This window comes from Motacilla alba, chromosome 3 (assembly GCF_015832195.1).
Source record: "Motacilla alba alba isolate MOTALB_02 chromosome 3, Motacilla_alba_V1.0_pri, whole genome shotgun sequence".
NCBI classification, from domain to species: domain Eukaryota; kingdom Metazoa; phylum Chordata; class Aves; order Passeriformes; family Motacillidae; genus Motacilla; species Motacilla alba.
In genome coordinates, this window is record NC_052018.1 from 104169934 (window position 1) to 104191104 (window position 21171).

A 21171-nucleotide genomic window follows, 5' to 3' on the forward strand; every position below is an offset into this window, starting at 1 on the left:
GCCTCTCCTCTGTATCATCACTCACTCACCGGGCATTGCCCAACCTCCCTTGAGCTGGTGGGCTCCTGCTGGTAGGACTTTGCAGCAGGGAAGAAAAGGAGAAGCTCAGCTGGTCATCCCTGTGATAAGCTGGGGCATGTGCTGGACCCTATTTTTAAGCTTTCTGGAGGCAGATGTGGGTGTGTGTGAGCACAGGGCTGATGATGGGGAAAACTTTTCCCTGTTTCCAGCTGGAGAAGATCTCCCAGTGGCTCATGATGTCCTCACTGTACCGTGCCTTGCAGGGAGGCACTGTCCTCTCTTCCCCACGAGCTGAGAAACGTCATACCTTGTGCCCTGCCAACTCCACCACTTTTCAGCATCCAGCTGTAGAAGAAATTTGGATTGAGACCAGGTCAGGGAATGGATTTCATATCTCGAGTATAAAAGTTAGCAAAAGAAGAGTTGTTTCAGTGAAATAGTGATGCTTACACTACGCATGCCCCTCTCCCTTGTCCTAGGTGGTGTCTCCATCTGTAGAGGTGAGTAGTGGGGTTTTTTCCCTTCTTGTGGGGCCAAGGCCTGGCATCCCTGGAGGGAAATTACCATCTCCAAGTGCCAGGACTGGCTAAAAGCAGGAGGAAGCTAGAGAAAAGATTGGCTGGGCTTTAAGGGTGACTTTGGTTCGCAAATGCAGCTGTGCAGTTCTGAGCACGTCCAGAGCCAGTGGGACAGGTGCTCTTCAGACACCATGTTGCAGCTCCCTTGGGTGACATTGGACGTACTGCTCCATCTGGGCAGAATCACAGCTTGGTGAGCTTGGAGATCCCAGAGCTGGTTCCACAAGGGGTATGTGGGAACTTTTCAGGAACAGGCTTCTCTCAAGACAAGCCATGACCTATAAAATGAAATTAGTTTTGGGCCTCTGAGCATGGCTGGGCTGGGCTGGGCAGGTTGGCTAATTACACTGACCTTCCCTTGGTAAAACCCATGGGACTGGTTAAGATGACTACAGATTTTTAATTACCTGCTTTTCCTTGCTGAACAGCAGGTCTTTTTACTGCTTTCTGTGTTAGCCAGATAACATAGATGGAAATGTTTTTCCTATTTAATCTGACATTTTCAGTGTCTGCTGCACACCCCAGATGGTTCAGTGGAAATGATTTCTTCTGTGAGATGTTGAAAGAATAATGAAACATGATGTTTCTACAGCTCTGACACGCTTTTTGCCCAGCTGCTTGCATGAACAAAACTGTCTGGGATCTCAGTTTGATAGGAAATAGGAGAACTGACAAGAAACTTATTTGCTCTGTGATCTTGTAAACTACTTTCCAAATGTAGGAAATGCTTCTTGCAGATGCTTGTGCTAGGAAAGCAAGGAATTCAGATATTAGAGGACAAGGGGTCTGGAAGGTCAGATTCACCAGGGAGGATACCTGCCGTAAACTAAATTTTTCACCTGGTCACAGAGAGTGTCAGCTCAGTGCTAACTGCAGAGCTTCTTAGCTGATAATGGGAGGAGAGGTGGGAGGGAAAAATGCCTGACAGGTTTTCAGGTGCTCCACCGAGCATCCTCCATCTATCAGCAGAGCCAGTTCGATTGGGAAGTAGTGAGAGTGAGCAGTGAGTGTGAAATTAAACATTGGCCCCAGACTGACATGTTTTGGTCACATTCCACTGGACTTGGTCTGAAATACTACAAAGGCAAGCAAGGTTTATGTATTTAGTTTGATTTTAAAAATTTTTATTTTTATAGACAATGTTGAAGGAAACCCTACCATTGGGGAAGATGCTGTATGATGGCATCTGAAACCAGCACTTAGGCTGCAGATGTGACCAGATGTCCCTCTGGGCTGCTCTTCCCTGGACTTAATCATTAGTATCTGCATTTTACTGAGGCATTTGTATTATCTTGTGGAAGATACAGTTCCTGGAAGGTAGATGTCTGACAATCCCACTTGTGCCTCCCAGGACTGGAAGAGAGAAAAAGGCACTGCTGCTGCACACGGTATTGCTAGCAGGGAAGAGCAGGGCAAGCAACGGTGTTGGATGAATTTCCGTGGTCCCTGGATCCCCCAGAGAGCAGGGACTACGTCAAGCCTTCCTTTCTCAACTCTTGTAGCCTCATACATGTAACATAAAATCTTTCCACAGGGGGTCAGCATCTTCCAGGAGATGCACAGGAAGGGAAGACAGGCCGGTTTCTTACCCTCAGCAAAAGGAAGGCAGCGCCAAGCATCTGCCACAGCCCTGATCCTTATCCCAGCAGGTCCATCTACTTCCCAGTGTCTTCTGGAGGAAGGTCTGATGCAGCCTGCCTGGAGCCTGCTTTGATCACCTAGGCAGAAGGACACTAGAGGGGACTGATGAATGTCTCCTGGTGAGGCAGGGGGACTGAGGGAGGGACTACATCAATCATCCCCTCAGAATCCTGGATGTTCACAACAGACACTCTCTTGCAGATCAGCACCCATTTTCGCAGCTCTTTGCCTGGGTATTTCTACTGCCAACAGACACCTCTCAGTCGTGTCCAGGTGTTATGCAAACTGAAGGAAGTTACTTTAATTTAACCCCATTCTCTTGTCCTGCTTCTGAAGAGAATTGTTTGTTGTAAGTGCGATGAGCAAACCCAAATGTATCTGCCCCTAGGTGGAGGAGTGTTTACAGTGTTCTCTGAGATCACGATAAAGATTGGTTTTGTTGCTATGGGATTTCTATTCTGTAATAGAAAATGTGTTTTTCTCAATAGCTCAGATGTGATGGAAACATTTGGAGAGCTTCTGTCAGTCATGTCCCTGCAAACAGAAACCCTGAGGCTGTCTAAGCAAGTGTGGGAATTGGGATATTGAAATATGAGCATCCTTGACCACTAATCCTTTGTACCTGGTAAGTGCCTGGAGAAGCAGTCTAACCCAGGGACTGACAAATTGTATTTGTGGCTGCTACAAATTTTATACAGGTACCAACATAAATGTGTGAAGGGAAGGGCTGTGAACTTTCCTGAGCTCTGCTAAAAATGTTACACTGAAGATATCTCCTTACATTTAGTTCTTTGGGAAAACCAGGATCAGATAGAAAAATACTAACTTATTTTGGTGAAATACTCAGCTATTTTTCAGTATGCTGCCATAAGAAAAGAAGCAGAATCTGGATGTTAGAACAGATTAAGGGTAGATTAATTTAGTGACTCTTCACATCTCTGGTCTAATTGAAATGCAACCTATTGTGCTTATGTAGAACTTTGCATGGCCTCCCCAAAACCAGCTGCTGACACATGCCCTGCTTGAAAATATTGGAGCTCCTGAACACAGGCACACCCTGCAATGGGCAGGTAAACCAGTGACTCTGCAGACACTGAAACTGCCTTTTTTTGGGTCCCAGAGGCATTTAATACTGGCAAACAAGCACCAAGTGGGAAACTGTCTTTATGCTGCCCCAAATATGTTTCAGGGCCATGTGCAAAGCCAGCAAAAGTTGTACGTGCACTTCTGCTTCTGAAATCAGTGGTTAATGTCCTCCAAACCCTAAGAAATTACTGCCCAAAATTAGATGAGATCTGGAGAATTCAGTTTATGTAAATTCCTGTGACTGTCCCAGGGATTATTAAACCAGAACAAGAGCCTTATTCTAGTTGGCTCCTGGACCCCTCAGTCTATTGACTTGCATAAATCTTGTTTGCTTGGAATTGAAATTAGCTCCCTTAACTGCATCAGCATAAAGCAAGCATCTCATTTTCTGCAAGTCTTTTTTTAAAGGTGGACTGAGATTAAATAGCTGGCAACTCAAGCAGATATAAAAGGCTGTGTTGTGGCAATGCAAATGATGTGATATATGGCATAATTGGGATCCTTGTGCAGAAGAAATGAAAATAAGGATGGTTTGTTTTTTTTTTTTTTTTTCCTCTTTTGCTTGCTGCTTGCTTGCTCACTCCTGGGATGTTGTGCCATCAATTAAGAGCTCATTCCTTATGAAGGTGAAAGTCCCCATTTTGATGCAAGACTGGGAAAACTGCAAATTTTCTCATATCAATTGGTAAAGGTTGGGAAGGTGCAAATATTAATTGGGAGTGCTTGGCTGGGGATGGTCCTGCCTGTGCCCAGGTCAGGCATGGCTAAATTTCTTGTTTTCTGCTAACAGCCAGAGTTTAATGAGGTGGATGTGAGTGAAGACAAAGTGTTGAGGAAAGGATGGGGGCTATTGATAGCATGACCAAGTGCCATCTGTGGTGTCTGGGATGTGGTGTTTAGAGGATGTCCCCTCCAAATCCTCCTGTGGGCTCTTCAGAAAACCTTTCTCCTTTTTGGAATCCCCAGAGAGCTCTGCACAAGATCCTCGCTCTTCAGTGCTTGCTTGGGGTGGTGGAAGGCTAAATTTCTTACTTCTCTGGAGGCAAAACAGCTACTCAAGAGCTGCTGAGCAGCTACTGAACAGCAGAAAGTTTGTAGTGATGCTTGTCTTGTTACCAGCTGCATCTCAGTCCTCAGTTACTGGGTTTGGAAAGAAATCTTCAGTAAGAGCACAGACAAACTCATGATTATTATTTCCTACTCTTCAATTTAAGGAGAAAATAACAGTGAGATTGAAGGAAGCCTTTGGTTTTCTGTACTTAATACAGAATGGTTCAATCCTCGGTCAGAGCTGACTCTGTGCTCTGAGGCCATTGCCAGAGCAGAGGAAAAGTCATTTTTTCACACTCAGGTGTGAGGTTTTTGTCCTTTTTATCTGTATTTTTTCACCAGCTACCATTTTTTGAGGCTTTTGAGATCTGAGAGAACACTTACTTCACTAATTTTATTTAATCTCAGGAGTAACTTGACTTTTATCATTATGTCTTATTTTTAATGAGTTTAGGGTTATTTTTATAGGTCAGTTTTGCTGGTATGCTCAATTTTTGTTATTATGGAGTACCATAAAATGTGGATAAGACCTTCAGACTGCACCAAAACCTAATGGCTTTGAAAATGAAAGATGTCTACGGATGGTGTCTGGTTCTCCTCTTTGGTTCTCCTGAGCTCCTTTTTCCCTTGCAAGGCAAAACTCAGCACAGGTACCTGCAGCTCCCAAGGCAGAAGCCATCTCTGCATCAAAATAACACCTTGTTTGAAGGGACATCTCAGGCTGTGAGAGATGGAAAAGGAGGTTCCGGGGATGTTTACACAAATTTGGTGGTGTTTAGAGCAAGGGTGGCAGTGCCACTTTTTCTTCCTGATGGACTGCCACCATTCCTGCATGATGCACAAACTGCTGCCTGAACTGTGTTTATTTATAGCCCTTCATAAAACCAATTACCCAAATGTCACAAAATGGTGTTATTATTAGTGCATTTCCTCCTGTATTAGCATGCCCTGAGCTCTTGCACTGTCAGGGCAGTAGAAAGGGCAGTGGAAAGCTCATGGTCTTTTACCAGCAATGGCACAAATCACATTTACTGGGCTGTGCTAGAGCCGAAGTAACATTTCTTCAAACTCCCAGCCCTGCAGGCCTGAACAAAGTGTTTTTGCAGGAGCTGAGAGGCTGCCAAGGAAAGATGAATTGCTGATCCTGGAGGGAAATGTGCTCCACACTAATCTGGCTGCTGCATAGTAACTGGGATGGTGGGGTGGTGGATGGATCAGGAGAAAATGGATTGCGTGCACAGAGGTGTTCATGGGCTAGGACAAATTGGGGCTCACCCCTTTTGTGCTGGGGAAGAATTGTGTCTTCTCCATGTTTCTGAAGTGCCCCAGGCCTTGCATATGGGAGAGGTGATTGGGCTGGGACATTCCCCTGAGAGGCTCAGCCTGGAGAATGGATGGCACAGGAGGACCTAAGAGCAGGTTCCCAGTAGTACAGGGAGCTCCGCATCAATCTGTGACTCTTCCAAGGATGTGATAGTGGATGCTGTGGTTCTCCTCTTGCAGGCTTCAGGCTGTTGTGTCACTGCCACTGCTCCCCTGAGTCCTAGTGGGTGTTCAGAGTTTGTGACCTTCAGGATGAAATTCTGGACACCCGTGTCCAACTTCTCCACATTCACCCAGAAGGCAAGCACGCAGGTCCACAAATCCCTGTCTGTTGCAGGTGGTCCACAGCAGGTTTTGGGAGGTCCTTTGTCAGTGCTGAGGTTTACACCTTGGCAAGGTTGGCCTGTGGGTGTTCTCAGCTTGGCAGAGAGCCTTGGTGGAGGCAACAGGGAGCCAAACTGCTTCCCAGAGGGAGAGGGTGTCCCAGAAACCAGGATTCTATGTTGTTTTCTGGCTCTGCTACTGGCCTCGTGTGATTTTGGGCAAGTTCCTTCATCTTTCTGTGCCTCAGTTTCCTTAGCTTGTAAAATGGTGACAGTAATTCAAAGTTAGGCTAGGTGGGGCTCTGAGCAACCTGTGGGAAATGTCCCTGCATATTGCATGGGGTTGGACTAGATGGCCTTCAAAGTCCCTTCCAACCCAAAAACCCATTTGGTGATAATGTGGTGCTCCTCTCTTACCCAAAATAATAATCCCAGACTCATTTGGGACTTGCTAGTGGATGTAAATATTCACTGCTGTGGTTACACAGGAGCTGAGCTCTTATTTGTCAGGGCAATTTTGTCAATATGTAACTTTTAATTTGTTCTGGCAACTGCAGAATAAACTGCCTGATCATAATATAATTTTCAGGGAGGAACATTTCCTAACTCTCTCAATCTGACCCTTATGAAACATGGGTGATTTTACTACTTGGAGAAATTAATTGTGCTGTACAGTATCTGCATCTTTCCACCTACACACTTTCATGAAATGTTAGGATTGTTTTTGTTAGGTAGTGCTGCTTATGCTTCAGCAATTTCCAATGAATATCTGACTATAAATTGCTGAGATGCTTTCCCAGTGAGCTGAAAAATTATTTAAGATAGGTGTTATTCATTCCCCTTACAGAAAAATAATAATTTCAGGCAGGGTAGGACCCTTATTTTCCATAAACAGATGCAAGATTTTTTTCCTTTTCTTTCTTTTTTTTTTTTTTTCGTGTTGCAGTTTTGTTTTCTTTAAAAGTTTTACACTGAACAAATCACTAGCATCTGCTGTGTACATGAGAATGTGCAATTAATTTTCTCTTCTGTGCTTTTGCAAACTTGCTCTAAGGAGGTTTGAGTAGTGAGGAAGCAATAAGAGCCAGTGAGGATTCACATTCCTGTGGATGTGGTTTGGATGCTAGTACTGTTTTCAGAAGGTTCCTCCAGTCAGGAGATGCTGTTGCAGGGGACAACAAAGCAACACCCAGATGTGCCTTAGAGGGGCAGACAAATGGAATCACAGAGTGGGACAGGTTGGAAGGGACCACAGTGGTCATCTGGTCCAGTCTCCCTGCTCAGGGAGCAGGTTCATCCTCTAACACATTGCACAGGATTGCCTCCAGACACTTCCTGAGTATTTTTTGAATATTTCAGTGAGGGAGACTCCACGACCTCTCTGGGCAAGCTGTTCTTCCTCATGTTCAGGTGGAACTTCCCGCATTCCAGTTACTGCCTTTTGCCTCTCATCCTCTTGCTCAGCGTCACCCAGCAGAGCCTGGCCCCATGCTCCTGGCACCCATAGAAGATCTATGCAAAATGGATCCATGAAAACCTTCCAGGGAAGAGCCATGTCAGGATAACACCAGGATGGATGCCTCTCAGGTGGTGCAAGACCTTGGCCAGGTATACAGATCTGTTTTCTGCTGCACAGCTGAGTCTCAGCCAGGGGCTGGCAGCGGGGGGCTCAGGGTTTCAGGCTGCAGCACAGTAAAGGGCCTGGCTACACTGGGGATGCAAGCAGGAGTGAAAATCGGGGCAAGCCAAGAGCTGTCATCTCCTGCCACACCCACTGCTGCTCATGGGGCTGGCAATCCCCTTCCAGCAAAGCCAGTGTTTCTCCATTCCTTTTTTTTTTTTGCAGCCATGTGCAGATAGGTAGAGAGGGCAGGTTGCCGCTGTTTCCTGCCTGCATTCCCCCTGGCTTCCTCTCCATCTATCATTTTCTGCCTTGCTTTTCAAAGAGAGCATTTTTCATTCCTTTTGTTGGCTACAAATGCTGGTAACTGAGGCCAGCTGGGAGTGACACCTCCCTGACAGGCTGCAGAAGCATCAGATGTTTAATTGGTTGCTCCACCCTAGGATAAATAGAGCCTCAGCCTTGAGTATTTAATCAGAGGAGTTAAACATTCAGGGAGTTGGATCACTTGATCTCTTTGCTTAGAAGTTTTTCTGCTTCTCCTTGATGAGCCAAACATGCTGACAGTTGGTAGAAATCTTTGAGACATTTGTGCAGAGAAAAGCTGGGGCTGAAAGGTTTTTTTTTCTTTTTTTTTTTTTTTTTCTGATTGATTCTGGAGACTATCAGATGAAGAAGTTATTGAAAAATGGGAGTGTGGTTCAAGCTCTCTGACACTAGGTTTTCTTTCTGAGCACATCGTTCTCAGCACAATTGTGCTTCCAATTTATGGAGAGAAATTACTTTTCAATCAGGACTGCTGGAAAACACGACCCAACAGGAATTCTCAACATTTCTACCTCTTGCTTTTCCCTCTCTGTTCGTTTTTGGCTGCGTGTCACTCCTGAGCAGCTGCAGCAGGAGAGATGGGATCGTGAATCACTGCCTTGGGGAAAATGCAGATGTTCCTCTCATGTTGTTCAGGAAGGAAGCTGAGTAATGCCATATGCAGGTCTTAAGTGCAGGTGTGTATGAGGAGTGAACTCCTGGCCACCTGTAGGTTGGACCTGGCAGAAATTTTCTTGGAGGCAGAAGTTTGACAGTGTGGTATTGATTCCACATTATTTAATTCTCATCCTGATGAAAACATTTGGCCTTTGGACGATGGTGCTCTTAATTCTGCCCAATGCAGAACATGTTAGGGTGTCAGCTGAGATGGATTTGAAAGCATTGCTCCTCTCAGGCCTAGGGGAGTTTTTTCCAAGAGCTTCAAGTGGAAGGCAGATGGTTTGCAATTGCTTTTTGTTTTGAAGTGAGACACTGAAATGAAAATAATCTTCAATGTATTAATTGCAAATGCATGATGAGCAATGATAAAAGTTTGCTGCTTAATTGGATTTCAAAATGAAAACTGTGTAGAGATGATCACAAACCTAAGGTGCCACTTTTGTTACAAACAGACATCCCATAATTCATAAACTTCTTTACTTTGTGAAGGGGAAGAAGTGGAAGCTTTTCTGTCCCTCCCACCTCCTTTAATTATTACCTGAACCTGCATTAGGTCAAAGAAAATAGAGAAAATAGACCCACAGTGATGAGTAGGGAATGAGATTTTGTTCTGCCTCTGGCTGTCATGCAACATTCATCCTTTTGAGGGATTTTTGCTCCATCTCTGCAAGCTTCATGCACTAATGCTCCCATTTTATTGGCACAAACCAGAATGTTTTCTGCAGGACAGAGTCCTTCAGGGCTCTGGCCCACGTTTCTCTGAGGAAATTGGTGTTTTGGGGTCACTGCTGAGGTAAAATAAGTGTTTTTTGCTGTTATTCAAGTGTTCATTATACCTTAGACCCCTTGGATTTCTCTTGATAAAATAGTTCATATAACTTTCAGGTTATTTAGATATTTCTATGATTCCTTTAAAATATGAAATAAAAGTCTCCTTTCAAAGAGAAGAATTGATGCACTTGCATAAAGAAAAGCTGAAATGAAACGTCTGAATCACTCTGACCTACCCGATTCTACTGAACAAATTTCATGCAGTCTGTGATTCATGTCAGCACCCTCAAAACCATGTTATTTCCATCAAATTGATGATGCGTCCTTTTTCCTTCCTGCTTCTAATGAATTACATTCTCACTGCAAATTGGATCATCCAGCCTTCCACTGGGAGGTCGGGGATGTTTGTGTGAGTGGGGACTTTCCACAGCAAAAGGAAGGCATGGGTTGTTCTGTTCTTGCAGCTCTCCATGTAGCCCTGAGCTCCCTCTGGCTTTCCTCCCACAGCTGAGTGACTGCTCCACACTCCTGCACCTTCCCATGCCCCCCCTCTTGCTGATGTCTCATCTCTTGTGGAACCCCCTCCAGCCCTGTGGTTTCTGTCCCTGTGCAGGATTTCCAGCTGGGTGCTGCTTCAGCTTTTTGCCCCACTCACTTTCAAAACTGCCCCTGTGGTGCATCCTACCCGATAAGCAGAGAACGACGAGACTTCTCTTGAGCTTGCCATAAGGAAAAGTCCAAAAGCCAAGCCATGGATGTGCATTTTGATCTCCTCCACAGGGGAAAATAGGGCAGTAACAGTGATGCTCAAAAGTGAGCTTTTCCTCCTGCAGAGCTAATCAGGAAACACCGAAGGCAGGAGAAGAAAGGGAAAGATGGGGGCACATAAAAAAGCTGGTCATCTCTTTGTTTTTCAGCACCAAACTCATTTAAACTCATTCAAGGAGCCCCTTTGCTGTGCAGCCATCTTCTGCAAAGGTAAAAAGGGCTTTTCTCTATTTTATATTAGATATAGACCTTCAGTTTAGAGAACCCCAAATCCTGGGTATTTTGTAGCCTAAGCTATCCAGGGTTTTGAGTCATAAACTCACCTCCCACAGCTGGCTGTGCAACGTGCTCCTGACTTGTTCCTGACTTCATGCACATGGCATTACCCATCCTCACACTGCCTAACGTGTGTGTGGCACCAAAACAGCAGCTGTAACACAATGTGCTGCTTCCCGTCTGTGGAGGTTGAAATCTTAGCAGCTCCCCACGCCGAGGGTTGGGTGTGGTTGATATTCCTCATGGATGTGGGTCAGAGCTCCTGATCTGTGCCACTGTGGTTATTGCCAAAGCTGAAGTTATGCAGATCTACTCTGCCCCATCTTTTATGCCCTCCAGGGAGCTGTGGGTGCCTCCAACTCTAGACTGCAGGGGCTGGATTCAAGCATGCCAGAGTGCTCCTGAGCAGCTCAGCCATCCCCGATTTCTTCCTGCAAATGTTCAGAAGCTGGATTTCATTTCAACATACCAGGAGCTGGTTTCGGCTCATTTCCTGCAAAAGCCAGCTGCACACTGGGCTGAACACTCAGGGAAAGCCAATTTAAGCAGGGCTGTTGCACAGAAAGCCAGTTGTGAGTGATCTGTTTAATTTCAGCATTCCCAGTGCGTGCTGGCCTGGGATGTGGCATGGATCAGGGAGCAGGAGACAGGCTCGGAGCTGCACGTGAGGAGGGTGTTTACAGCAGACTCTGAGGAAGGAGCTGGCTGCAGGAGGATGCATCACTGAAGGTGGTTGAAGATAATTTGAGATGGTGACGCCTTCCCAGTGCTATTTCCCTCTTGCAAGGGACAAATCTTCTTGAGAGAGAGAATTTTTCTCAACTTTCTGGCAAGTGACTTCATTATAGAATTATGGAACAGTCTGGGTTGGAAGGGGCCTTTAAGGACCACCTAAATAAACACCCCTGCAATAAGCAGGGACATCTTCACTGAGACCAGCTTGCCCAGAGCCCAGTCCAGCTTGACCAAGAATGTTTCCAGAAACAGGGCAGCTACAACCTCTGTCTGTTCCACTGTTTCACCATCCTCATCATAAAAAACTTAATTATTCCTATACCAAATTCACCCTGCTTCAGTTTAAAGCCATTTGGTGCCCTGTGACCTTTCCAGCCTCAGGAGGCTTCCTCTGTGCCCTCCCTGCCTGTGCGGGGTAATGAGCACCAGGAGCACAGTTCTGAGGCTGTGTTTTGCCACTGTGGGTGGTGCCAGCTCTTCTATGCTGTGGTGCAGAGGTGCACAGTGTGGGCAACTTCTCCAGCTCCTCTGGTTTTGTTCCAGTAGAATGAACATTATTTTCCTTCTTTTCTGGTTTCCTGGCTTCATGCAAGTCAAGCCCTTTTTCTGAGCAGTGGTGTACAGCTTGCCTTTGCTGCTGGTCGTGGCACTCTGTGCAGTTCAGAGGATGATGCCGTGCCTGTGATGTGCTCGGCAGAAGCTGTCTCAATTTTAGCAGCAGAATTCATTCAGCTCATCAATCACAACCATAACTACCAATAGTACTAATCCATTTGACAGCAGCTTGTTCACCAGCTCACCAGTTTTGTGTTTCTGCTGCAGCCTCTTCTTAATTATCAATGAAAGGGGAACTGTGTTATGATGTGGTTTCAGCTGCAGCAGAAATAAGCAAATATTTCTTTTCTGCACAGAGCTGTCAGCCCAGCTCTTGACCTGTATTGATCACTGTCTAGGAACCCAAGCACAGGCAGAGAGAAGAGCACAGACACAAAACAATCTGAGGGAAAAGCCAGGAGAGCAGTGAGATTAACATGCTGCACAAGATCAGAGGCTCATTCAGTTTGGTGGAAAGCCCTGGAACAGAATGGGTCAAATGTGAATTCAAACAAGGGTGCTTTGGACTTTGTGTGTTGGGACTTGAAGTTCCCCATGAAGAGAAATTTTGCCAGCTCTCTGGACAACTCATTCCAGTGCTTGAATATCCTTATTATAAAGTATTTTTTCTTAAACCCAGCTGGAATCTGTAATTTCAGCTAATTTCTGTTGTTTCTATGGACCAGGATGAAGTGAGGCTCTGCCTCCTCAGCAGCCTTATGATGGGTACTGGGGGTGTGCTGTTTGTCTTTGGGCCAGGGTCACTATTGTGCCACCGAATTTTGGTGTACTCTTGGTCACAGCACTTCCTTCTGCTGACATTTCTCATCTCTAATGATGTCACAGTGATGACACTTCGTACAATATTCAGGGTTCCATGCACCGTTTGCCTGAAAAGTTTTCCGAGCAGGAAATGTCTCTTGTAGCTTCACAACCCCAGACTCTGGACCAGCATCCACAGCAGTTAACTGTGCCTCTAAATTTGTAACTTTCCTTCATTTGAAGTAAATCCCCACCAAGAGAGATAATTTCAAGATTGTCATATGTATATCCACACGTTGTTCTTTTACAACACACACACACACACACTGTAAAATATATGTATTGTAAAATATTACCCTACTTAATAAATCACTGTAAGTTGAAAAATTTATGTGGCCACAGGAGCCACATTCTCCCAGAGGTATAATATCTCCTTTTGACTTTAACAGCAGGAAGGTGGTGACCACCTAACTGGAGAACCAGGGAGCTGGTAATAATTCCTGCCTGTCACAAGAAAGTTTCACATTAATTTCTTGCACATCAGCTGTGTTGCCCCAAAGCTGCTCAAAAATGTCTCGCTTACCTTGCCCACAGAAAGTGATGTTTGTTTGTTTTTTTCCAATTGGTAACTGTTGCAAAGAAAATTGCCCAGAAAATGGAAAATGTTGGTGAAATTACAATCTTGATTTGATTTTTGTAGGAGTATATGGAAATACAATTATTTGGTGAAACTGCCAGAGAGTCACATGGGAGCTATCCTTCAGAGAATACATCTAATTTCCCTCATGAGTCAGACTCCCTTGTTATATCATTTCTATTGGGAAACCATTGGCAAAAAATATTTATTTTGAAGTCCTAATTAATGCAGTTCTCCACTCATCAACTAACAACAAACCTCTTCAACAAAACAGAGTAAACATACAACATTTCTTCAGAAAAGTGGACCTTGACAAAAGCCTTAAATAATTTAATGAGAATTTCAAGTCTCAAAAGACAGTGTAGATGAAAAAACAGATGAAAAAACCCACTCTGCTAAGTTATGTTCTGAAGGTTTTGTGTCAATTTGCTGAAACTTTAGGAGTGAAGGCTCTCAAGAGGGGCAGTTCAGAAGGAAAAAAAATCAGTTTCTCTGTGAGTATTGAGAAATACTCTGCAATCTGCTCAAATGACTGAGTTTCAGAACTATCAAATATTTGTATCAAATCAATTATGAACAATGTAGAGATCCCAGCTTATTTCCCATGTCATTTCACTTCATTTCAACCAAGAAATAAGTTTATGAAAAGGATGATCAGAGTACCATCAGGGAAGAGGACAAGAAACAAAACCTCACTCACTGCATTAAGCCTTTGGAACAAATTGCTTAAACAATCTAAAAGGTTTATAAGCAGAGGAGCATCTTTCACCCTGGGGGTAACTGAAGCACCTAATACAGTTGTATGAGGAAGAAGTGCACAGAAACTTGGAAATGCTAAAGAAAATAAAAGGTTGGAGGGAGAGGAGGATTTGCTCCTCTTGTATTCCATTGAAATCTTTCAGGTAAGTCAAAAAAACTTTCCTAGGCAGCAACATAATTTAACATTCACTGGAAAACCAGCAGGTCCAGGTGCTGAAAGGAAAATTATCCCTTCCCATGCTCACACTCCCACCTGCTAAGAACATACCTGACAGGACTCCTCCTGGCAAACTCTTCAATGCCCGCACTTGCAGAGGAGGACAAAGAAAGACCCTCTGGCAATTTAAGTACAGCTTTTCATTCCTCTCCTTTTCCCCCTGCCTGTGCCTTCCATGACCAGGTAAATCAGTGCCATGCTGGTGGCCCTGGGTACCAGCAGCAGGTAAATCACAGAGAGCAGGGCTGGCAGGAATTCACAAGATCACTTGCTGCTACCTTTCCTCTGGGCAGCATCAGCAAAACTTGCACAGGTAACTTCTTCATCCCAACAGAGTTCTTCCCTAGCAGTACTGCAGCATGGGAATTTTTTTGTCTCTTTGTTTGGGCTGGACTGAACCAAATCTCCAGAGAATGAATCCCTCCCCAGACTCATGGCTATGGAGGGAGAGATCACCTCAGACAATGAAGTGTCCCTGAGCCAAGGGACCTCTCCAAGCTCTCAAGGACAGGCTGAGGAGAGAAACTTGCTGCCAGAGACACTGAACAACCTCAGGGAGTGTATCCCATCTTCCCTTTGGGGAATGATTTCCACTGGAGACGCTATGCAGGATTTTGTTGAGGAAGGTGGAAGTGCTGGACAACAAGAGAGAGGAGGGGAGAAAGGTGAGGGATGAGGAGGGTGTGATTATAGTTTTCCCTCTTCTCGCAGTGCTTTGTGGAAATACCAGCCTAGATTCCATTTGGTGCCGTGCCCTGATGGATGAGGAGCCCTTCCTTTAATCCAGGAAGGTGGTACAGAGAACAGGCATCTCCTTTGGCAGCCCGGGGCTCTAGAGGTGGGAACTGCCAACAGGGACAGCTCACCTTGACCTGGGACTGCCACTGCAGCTCCTGGCTGTTCTGCTTCCTGTGCACATGGAAATGGAGAGTAAATGAATGTTGCTGTTGAATTGAAAAGCTCCCTGACTCAATGAGGAGACATACCTCAGGTAATAGGGAGGAAATTTATGCCTTGCCAAAGCAGGCAGGAAGGAAATAATTCTGCTAGGCACAGATCGCTCCTTCCATCTACTGCCACTGCTGCAAGGCACTCTGGAAGAAATTCAGGTGTTCCTGAATGAAGCAAGGTTCCTTTCTATTGCCAGGGTTACTTTAGCAGCAGGTAGAATTGCTTCCTTTGCAACATTTATTTTCTGGGGTAATTTCTTACACATCCCTGAGGCCACACTAATGTGACTAATTCCCTTTTATGCTCAACTAAGCAGCTGATTGATCCGTGCTGGAGCTCTCCCTGTATGGACAGGGGTCAGAGCAGCACCCAGTAACACAGAAAAATCAGCTGTATGAGACACTCAGCTCCCTCCAGCCAGGAAATTTCTTTTCCCAGCTACTCTGCCTGAAATCCCATCACTCTGACAGCAAAAGGATGGTGCCTCGCTCCCTTTAAATTAGGAGCCCCGAAAGAGGAGATTTGGCATCTCTCTTTAAGTGCACTTGTTGTTCCCTCTGTGCTCTGGATGGTCAGAGCAATGTGTGTCCATCATCCCCTGACTCCCAGTGGCTGATGATGGGATGGCTCTCACTTCAACCCCGCTGCGTGTTTGTTAGTCAGAAAACATCTCCTGACCAATTGCAGCATTTGTGGCCATTTCTTGCATTTATGTGCACATCACCGTGTTTATGGAGCAACGCACAGTTGGGAAAGCAGATGGTTTGTTAAAAAAAAAATAGGAATGCTTCATTCAGGCAGTCAGGGAGAAGTGACTCTACAGCGTGACTGAGTAGCCTTTGGGAATGCACAGTTTTAAAAAAGGTTTTCTTCATGGGACACAGCAGAACTGCCCTGTCTGGGGCAGGTGGACTTAATAATCTTCAGTGGGATTTTTCAGAAGTGCCTCAGGTTTGCCAGAAGGAAATTTCTTATCCTTAATGACCTGTACTGCTAAATTATTTAGGTGTCATTGATAGTCTCCCCACTAGTCCTAATGAAGGCCAAGTCAGGCTCTTTAATAAGCACGATGATGCAGTCTGCACCATTTGGGCCCTTGGTAGAAGCTGTGCTGCTCAGATGATGGGAGCTGATTAAATCTCTATAGCTCCACTGTGCAGAGATAACTGTCCTGAATGTTCCCATTTTTCCTTCTGTCAAAAAACAAAAGACCTATTTAGTAAATACCCATCAAGGAAGGACAAAATTTGGATGCCTGACCACAAAAAGGCAATCTTTACAGCAAATCCCACTGGTTTAGTGATATTTTGTACCAACAAGAGTTAGGGGCAATGCTTATAAGCAGAGACTGCAAGTGTGGCATTTCAGATTGCATCCCTTAATGCCCCGTAACTATTGTCCCTTAAGGCCCAGCACACACCTGTATTATTCACCCACAGTGTTTGCACCTGGAGGAAAATTAAACTGGGAGGTAGGGAGTACAAATTTTGGGTTCAAGCACAAGGGGAAATTACATGTTCTCAGAAGAGTGGAGCACTTCTGCCCCTCAGTTCTGAGCAGAGAACATTTTAGGAAAAAGAAAGCAGGACGTATTCCATCAGCCTCTCCTGCAAAATACTGACTCTGCAACCTAGATGTTGTGCCTGCTAAAACTGCTCAGTGGTGTTGACTGTGTTATCACCTACCCCTTCTACTGCTCCTGAAGGGAAAGCTGAGTTCCTTAGCTGGCAAAATCAATAAAAAGAATCATCATGGGAAGCTGTGCAATTCTCTCCTCAACGATCCCACAGTTCCTGAAAGAGGTCAAGCACAGCTCAGCAGGTTGGATGTGCAGGAGGGAGGGAGTAGAAACCAGGTTATTTTCTGTCAGCACTTCCAGAATGCAGCATCTCACAGGGTATTCCATCTGCAGTGAAATAGGAAAATTTCCAGACAGCAGATTTTGCCATCAGAAATTGCCATGTTTTTTTGAAAGCAAATTCTTTTATGAGAACATGGTGGCTTTGATTTATATTCTTAATGGAGGAAAAAACTGCACTGAATTGTTTTGGATTTGCCATTTAAAAAAAAACCAATGCAGTGTGTGCATGCCACATTTACTGGCCTCGAATGTCCTTTGTTTTGGTCTGAGAAGGAGAAACTTCATTTTCATGGTGGTGTATTTCAATCCTGCTCAATCTTCCACATGTTATGGAGCTGTTTTATTTTGACATCTATGGAGAATTCAACAATTAGCTTAGATGAGAAATTTATTCAGAACTCTCAGTGTCATGAAAGTGATTTCCAGAATTTCACTCAAAAAAAAAAAAAAATTGAATGAAAAAAAATGGATATTTACAGATTTGGGCTTTCTTCCCAGCAGCATGCTCCCAAGCTCTAATTGGCAGCTTTCTTTGGGGCAGGTTGAGGATGGCTGTGCTCTGCAAGCACCATGGTGTACTCATTCTTATGGAGAATGGAAGGGCTGATGGTGTTCTAGACAGTCACTCCCAGGCACCACCTGGTGGTCACAATTTTCTGAAAAATCACCTTTTTTTTCCCCTCTCACTTCCTGGTGTGGCAGCAAACGTGTGTGTGCTTGGGTTCAAAAATGCTCCGGCAGTTTGGGAGAAGAAAAGTTAATTGTGGGCTATTAAACATAGAGGGGCTCTTCTCCAAGAGCCAAACTCCCTGGAGCTGTCAGGAGAGTGGCTTGGGAACAGGGAGTCTGGTTTGAAAGGGGGTTCCTGTACAGGGAGGGGTGACTGGAGGACCTTTCAGAGTCTCTCAAGCCCCTGGAGGGTTCCTTTCCCTCTTAGGAAAGGAACTTCTAAAACTGGAGTAGAAGGAGGCATAATGGTGGGAGAAAAGTGGGATCTGAAAAGGAGACAGCTGGCTAAATTTTTGTGTTGTCACTTGAAATTCCAATCACTTTGTTGCTGATTCTTCCATCCATCACCAAAGTGGAATGAGAGCAGAGAACCATGAAGAGTAAATTTATTATATTGATCTTTCTCTTTTTCTTTTCTTTTTTCTTTTTTCTAATCCCATAAATAGGCATGACCTGTAACAGAGAAGCTGTCAGGCACCTGCTTTTACTCTCTGAGGAGTTTGAGTCCCCGAGGATTGCTCTGTGCTAAGATGGCCCTGCACAAGTTAGGACAGCAGGAGAAGGCCTGTTCCTTGCCTAATGAATCCATTTGGAGACATGAACCTCAGCTAGATGTGTGTGATCTTAATGCAGCTCTGACCAGGCTTGCATGGCTCTGTCTTCCAAGGCCAGAGCTCAGCCCTAGGGTTTTAGTGAGAAGATTAGGTTGGTTTCCTCTGGAGTGAGAGCTAGCTCGTGGTGATGTGTTTGTGCCCTGTCTCAGTCCTGTAACTCTGAGCCTCACTTCAGCAGAGTTTGGCAGAACAGTAGGGAGTTCCAAGGTGTTAGGATAAAGAAGAGCAAAAAAAAAAAAAAAAAATCTTTACTGGGAGAGTGGTGAGCCACTGCAACAGGTGGCTCAGAGAACTTATGGATGCCCCATCCCTGGAAGTGTTCAAGATTGATGAAGCTCTGAGCAACCTGATCTGGTGCAAGGTGACCCTGTCCATGGTGATGATCTTTGAGGTGCCTTCCAGTCCAGGCCATTCTGTGATTCTATGATCCACCAGTGATAAAAAATTACTCATCTCTCAGATGCAGAAAGAGATTTTCTAGGTGTTCACAGTCAGGGGAGATTCTGAGACAGGGATGGATTGCCCTTCTAGTCTTTGGTGCTCAGCTGTAGCTTGCTGCAGGTATGGTGTCCTGCCATCCCTTGGAGCAGAATGTTGGAGAGGATGAGCTGGGAAGAGCCAGGCAGTGGCATTACTGTGTGGTAGCACTAAATTGTGCACAAGGATGTTATTTGGTGGCTTGATTACATTGTGTAATTACCTCCAGGAGGGACAAGGTCAGCTGCTGGGAGACCGTTAAATTCAACTGAGAAAGACATGCTAATGGATTTTTTGGGGGTCTTTTTCCATCTGTTAAAGTTTACTTCCTACCTTCACTGGTTTTGAAACATCTATCAGTAGTCTGTTCAAATGCTGGGCTTGGCCCTGCAGCACAGGACTCAGCAGGTACCAGCTGGAAAGTAAAATGTTATTGATGGGCAGGGATGGGAATTGCAGTATGAAGTCTGTTTCCATTGCCCCCTGGGTACAGGAGCACATCTTTGTGCAGGGAGGGAATCATTCCTGGGGTGAACCTTGTGGATGTGTTCATGGGCTGATGTCTGCTCTATTCCCATCAGTCTAAGGTGGACTCAGGACTCAGGAACAACAGAAGTGAACTAAAAGACTAAATACACCTAAAACTCTTGTGGAAAAGATATCATATTATGTGTTACGTGTTCTCAGTGTGATTATTTTCTCTGGGTGATTATTACTCAAACTGGAAGTAGAGCAATGTTTGGAATACAAATCTATTGGTCTATTGATGCCACTACACTCTTGATCAAATTAAAACTCAGTGACAAGTCCTTCATTATTTTCCCCCAAAAAGGTTCTGTCATGCCCTCATTCCTCCCAGTGTCTGCTTCCCAAATTTAGCAATATCACTTGAATTATTGAAAACCGAATTATTTCATGTCTCCCACTTCTCTGACAGGACCATGATGGCTATTGACAATGGGCCATCAATCAAGTTTTAAAAAGAGCTGTCAGTATCAGTCAGGAGAAAGCAGGATTCAAGGACTTCCAGCAAAAGATGAAAAAACCACTAAAGAAGGGCCAAGTGAAATCTTTCCCTAATGAAAGCCCCAAGTTATAACCAGAAGCTGTGTGCTCTCAGAATTCCTCAGCCAGGCATTGTTCTCGTTGTCTCCAGATAAAAGAAGCTGCAACATCTTGGATTTGTGTTGTAATTTAATTGGTGCCCAGATGGATTTGTGAACAGCATTTTAGAGCCTGTATTTGAATAAGCGTTTTCATCTCACCTGCAAGTGCTTCAAACAAAGTGCAAATGCAATGAATAATAATAACATTGGCTTCTGATCACCCCATGCCATGGAAACTCATGAATTAAGTGTTCAGTGGAGGTCAGAACAGTTGTAGGGAGCTAAACTGTGCCAGGGGGTCCTCTGGGGTGTGGTGATTTTTAGGTGTTTAAAAGCTATTAAAATAATTCCCCTATTTTATTTTCAGCACTGATTTTAATGAAGAAAAGTAGCCAGCACTGGGAGAGGAGACAGAATGTGGTTGTCAGAAAAACAGAAAAAAAAAAAAAAAAAAAAAAAAAAAAGAAAAAGCTGGGGAGACCTAGGGTTGAAATTGGCATTCTGGGGGAAGAAGTGCTGCCCCCCAGAGCTCCTGCTTCAGCAGCCCCTCAGGGGTTTTGCTTCACCATTTGACCCACAGAGTGTACCAGGCTCATTTTTTCCCTTCCCAAATCTGGCTGCACACATGGCTTGAAGGGGTAAATCCTAGTACCTGCTGTGCAGAGGCAAACACCTGCCTCTGCTTGCAAGTGAGACATCCACCGAGAAGAAGAAAAAACTAAATATGGTGTCCTAGACTGCCAATCAATATGTATTCTATTTACCATCTGTTAGAGGTATGGCAGTTGTCTTCTGTTAAGTGGGCAGTTTTCCTTATCTCTTCCACAACCAGTTCTCCCTGTGGGGGAGACATCTGCTGATAACAGGCCATTGAATGTCACTGCATGACTGATAAGAACTGCAGCATCCCACTGGGACATGCTCCCCCCAGAGGGAGGGGCCAAGCATTCCCAACTGGATATAATCTGAGATCTTGGGACACCAGAACAGCACTTCCACTGGATTTCCCGGAGGAAAAGCTGCCTCTTCCACTGGATTGTCAGAGGAAGCCTGCACCCTTTCCTACAGGATCCCTGCTCCAACAGAATCACACCTGACACTCCAGGAGGACTGCAGCCACAATTCCAATTGGACTACTACCAACACCCTGACCCACAGGGTGTCAGGTTCTATTCTGACTCTGTCAGTGTTGTTTTGATTTATTGCATTGTTTATTTTTTAAATTCTCTTCCCTAATAAAAGAACAGTTATTCCTGCTCCCATATCTTTGCCTGAGAGGCCCCC